We start from the raw sequence: 4,429 nt of genomic DNA, 5'->3' as shown, positions 1-4,429 counted from the left end.
TCTCCCTAAACCTCACAGCCATACTTTTTTTACTCTTGATATACATTTGCATATTTACATCTTCTACTTCCTTATCAGATGTAAATACGATATCTAAACCAAGGTTACAGCAGTGCAAAGCTGTCACTTTGACATACTGCATCACTGCAAACAAGGATAAATGTCCTTCATGGTATATAAAAAAGGAAAATAACAATTGGAAAGCAAATCATATCCAGTTAGGACTGGACTTTTGTTACATATGGATCTAGTAACTGCTATCCTGGACCAGGTTGTCAGTTGGCTTACTTCATTATTCTGTCCCCAAGACTGACTAATAGTAGTGGTTTCCAGTGAAGATGCACTGGAATAATACACTGTATAATATACTTTTATGGAATAACCTGCCTGTAAGAAATGTCTTCCTAATCCTCCTTAATTCAATGATTAGCTTGTGCCCTGAAACATGAGTGTTTATATCCTTCCTGTCAAAAATCCTCATATAACTATTAATATTTTTATTAGTTACACAAATATCTAATGCACAACTTCTCAAATAGCAGACCTCAACTAGATTCAGATAATGAGTAAATTTTGTCTAGATTGTGTTGAGGTCCCAGACTTACTAATTCTCCTGCGTTCTTTTGGAAGATCCTGTATTTCTTACCATTTCCCTGGCGCTTAGGGGTGGTGGTGGGAGCTGTACTCTGGCTGCAGTTCTCAGCTGTGCAGGCAGCGCGCATTGCCTGGCTAGCCTGGCAGAGCTGGGATCGATGTCTTGCTTTTTGCTGAAAAAAATGATGCATCATTCTATAAAGAGTAATTGATTAGCCTTAGTCAAAGCTTTTCTGAGCAAATCTCTCTCTTCCTGCCGCTCATGTAACTACTTTTTCACCCTTTTAAAAATTTTGCTCATAACTGGTATTATTTAGTTGTGTCATGCTGGGTTTTTTTGTGAATATTGAAAAAAGAATGCTGTCACAGGGGCAAAGTTAGGGAAATAGCCAGGAGTCATGGTGATGACGTGCAGCCTGTATAATTACTTGTCATTACTGACATTCTCCACAGGTATAGTACAACATCCCAAAGTACCGTGCCGTCTTCAGGGCTGACTGCATATTGCCAATTGCCAAACATTAGTATTCCAGTGTAAAACCCCAAAACTTCTCTGTGAATACCATTAGAACTGGGTCACTACCAGAAGGTGCGTGACAGCTTAACATGCAGAACAACTAAAGCCATTTCCTCTGTCTCACGCAGAGCAGAAACACTGAGAGTGAAGATTATGTGTACAGTGTGAGCAGAATGACAAATGACGAGCCCTAGCGATATACTTGTTTGGTGGCTTTAGTGATGCCGTTCTGCCTTGGAAACAGTGAAAACAGGTGATCAGCTGGGGTTTGTGCTGCACTGGTCTTGCTAAATGTTCAAATTTAATAGGAATTCAAATGATTAAGTTTTTAATTTTTTAGAGGAAATTCTCTTGCTCAGCAGCATCCTAATAACATCCACTATTTAGCATTTTCTATTCTTTTTGGAATAAAGAGGTTTTTACCTCACAGCTTCAAGCTGTATCTCTCTATTCCAGCTCCAGGAATTATTGCTGTAGTTGTGTGCTCAGCAGTCATAAAAATGCTGCAGATGGATTTATGGCATTTTAGGAAACCTTATGGAATAAGCTGGACTAGACTCTGCGTTCTGCGTTACCAAAGTCCCTTTAAACCAGCTAAAGAATAGAAGGGAACTCCTCCCGGATAGCATCGTTCCAGCTACCTTCTGAATCAGAAGGGCATGCTGAGACTTTCTTTATACGGAGAAAACGGAAGGTGGAAGCCAGGGAAAGGAAGTATCTGGAACTGCAAAAAGAAACAGAATTAACTGAGTATTAGCTGAGTGTAAGTGAGCTACGCAGGCTGTCTGTGGTCCCTGCTTTTGCTCCGTGTTAGTCAGTCTGGATAACATAAGAATCAGCTCCTTTATAAGCCTTTATTAATTACTCTTCTGTCTTTTTTGGATGTGACAGAGTGTTTCTGGTGACAAACACCATGAGCATAGGCGTGGCATCATTCATCTGTACCCCTTTTCCCTGCCAAGCCTCTCATGATTCGTTCACTTTTATTTAAAGTTGGAAAAAAAAATAAACAAATGGAAAAGAAAAATCAGGTCACTCAGATGGGTCTGCAGATTCAGGTCATATTCAGTGATGCATTTAAATGGAAAAAATATGGGACAATCAGTAAAATGAGGAGTATTTTTCCTATTCCTTCAACGTGAAACCTCACTGTTCTTTTGTTTCAAAAATATTGGAAAGACATCTTGATTTCAAAATACCAAACAGAGATTAAACAGAGAAGGAAATAATCCCGAAGCAAACCAAATGCAATCTTTTCGCAAAATGTCCTATTAACCCCCAAACGGCTTCTTGATTCGGAGTGGTCAAAAAGTTTTTTAAATTGTTTTGAGTAAAACACTGAACCAGAAGGCAACTATTTGCAATTCTATCTAAAACTAACAACCGAAGATTCGTTTTCAGTATGTGTCAAAGGCAGGGAGTGTTATTCAGATTCTCATTGTGACTTTTCTTCCCGTATTCATGAATTCCTTTTTGGCACATGAAGAGAACAGGTGTGAGCCAGCGCAAGGTGGCCCATGGGCCATAACCAACAAATAACTAATTGGCATCTGTGTTGCAACAGGGCAGAGATCCAGCCAAATTATGACGAGGCACCGTGCCATCCTAATAGACTCACATTATCATGGATGCCAAGATTCCATAAATTTGCATTATTTACATTTAGTTAGGGCAGGATTCCCAGCTGGGAAATTCCACATGGTTGTCCATCTCTATCATATACAATTACAATGGAAAAAGATCTCTGTGACTAATCCAGCATCCTGAAAGAGTCTTCAGCAAGAATTTAAGTATTCTTAATAATGATTTTAAAATGGTCCCACTCATTGACGTCAATAAATCATTTGAAAGTGTATTTTTGTTGTCTTTGTTTGTACAAAATGAATAAAAAATTTATAAAATCAGACTTCTGGTTGAAGATGCACGAGCCTTTTCAGTTTGGGGAAAAGAGAGAGCGAATTGTTTTTTCTGCAGCGGTAGCAAGGTTCCTGACTATGTCATAGTGGGAAAAAAAAAAGACAACTTTGAAGTTGCTTTTGTGAAAAATGAATGCAGAAACTGGTAACTTCCACCCTCAGGAAATAATTTGCAAAGACAAAAATGCTGAGAGGGTGTGAATTATTGAGATGAAACACAAGATGACGATAGATGCTCTGATTACCCCTTGAGGTAACGAATCTCTGTAGGTTTGTCTTTTCTACTGAGAAGATGGTGAACGACATCTTAATCTGCTCCATAATAAAGTGGGCTGTAGCACTTGATGGCATGGCTGGTAAAACCTTTTCAGCAGCTCGGTGTTCCTGCAGAGGGCTGGGGGCTGCCCGGAGACCCTCGTGTCAGCCGAGCACCGTGGGGGGCTAGGGCTTGGTTCCCACCATGTCATGCTGGAGGAGCTGGTGGGCCTCTTGGAACAAAGAAGCATGGTGTTTTCCCAAATGCTACCTACTACCGGTGACACTACATGAAAGGTCCTGCACTCACCTTTCATTTTCAGGGGCAATTAAGAGTTTACTGATGCAGAAGCCTGTTGCTGCTGGACACCTGACCTGATCCTGGATGATGATGATGGGGGCAGAAACGCTGCCCTCACCCCCTGGAAACACTACTCCATTGTGCATCCTCAGTTTACACCTCTGAGCCTCCTGCGGCCGCAACGAGGCATCCCTGCTCCTCCTCTCCCAGCACGGAAGCAGAGCCTCTGCAGCCAAAGGCATCGCTTGCCTGGGCAGCCCTACTGGGAGCCAGGCTGCCAGACTGGTGTGGCCCCCCCCGGTTTATTCCTCCTTCCTGTGAGTGTTCTCATCGGCAGGAGAGCAGGGAGCCGTGCAGCGTGCGGGGCCCTGCTGCCCACCGGCCAGGCCGGCATCCCCTCAGCGGTGCCCACCGCCTTCCAAGGCGCCCTGCGTCCTTTCCTGCCTCACACCTTGTGACAAGTCTCGTGTGCTCCCCTCCTTAGAATCACAGAATCGTAGTTCAGTTTGGAAGAGTCCTCTGAGGTCATTGAGTCCAACCGTTAACCTAGCACTGCCAAGTCCACCACTAAACCATGTCCCTAAGCACCACATCTGCCCGTCTTTTAAATCCCCCCAGGGATGGGGACTCAACCTCTTCCCTGGGCAGCCCGTTCCAATGCTTGACAAACCTTTTGGGGAAGAAATTTTTCCTAATATCCAGTCTAAACCTCCCCTGGTGCAACTTGAGGCTGTTTCCCCTTGTCCCATCACTTGTTTCTTGTGAGAGAGACCAATCCCTCCCGGCTCCCCCCTCCTGTCAGGCAGCTGTAGAGGGCGATAAGGTCTCCCCTCAGCCTCCTCTTCT

At 43.3% G+C, this 4,429-nt stretch overlaps 1 protein-coding gene across 9 annotated transcripts in view; it reads right to left on the bottom strand.

Moving 5' to 3' along the window:
- LOC104126255 (riboflavin-binding protein) overlaps positions 1–4,429 on the bottom strand; it is a 24,283-nt gene that overhangs the window by 19,324 nt on the left and 530 nt on the right. For 3 of the 9 annotated variants that reach the window (XM_035894223.1, XM_009638805.2, XM_035894220.1), the window contains exon 1: positions 12–1,241. The exons of 2 other annotated variants lie outside the window; for them this stretch is intronic. The gene's annotated coding sequence lies outside the window, so the exon portion shown is untranslated. Of the gene's footprint in view, positions 1–11; positions 1,242–1,752; positions 1,837–4,429 lie in introns of those variants that run through there. 4 more of the 9 variants (XM_035894221.1, XM_035894224.1, XM_035894219.1 and 1 more) reach the window with 3 other exon arrangements.

This window comes from Egretta garzetta, unplaced genomic scaffold, assembly GCF_000687185.1.
Source record: "Egretta garzetta isolate BGI_Z169 unplaced genomic scaffold, ASM68718v1 scaffold145, whole genome shotgun sequence".
In the NCBI taxonomy this organism is placed as follows: domain Eukaryota; kingdom Metazoa; phylum Chordata; class Aves; order Pelecaniformes; family Ardeidae; genus Egretta; species Egretta garzetta.
Note: the sequence above shows the minus strand (reverse complement) of the source record. Positions and strands in the feature narration are given on the sequence as shown.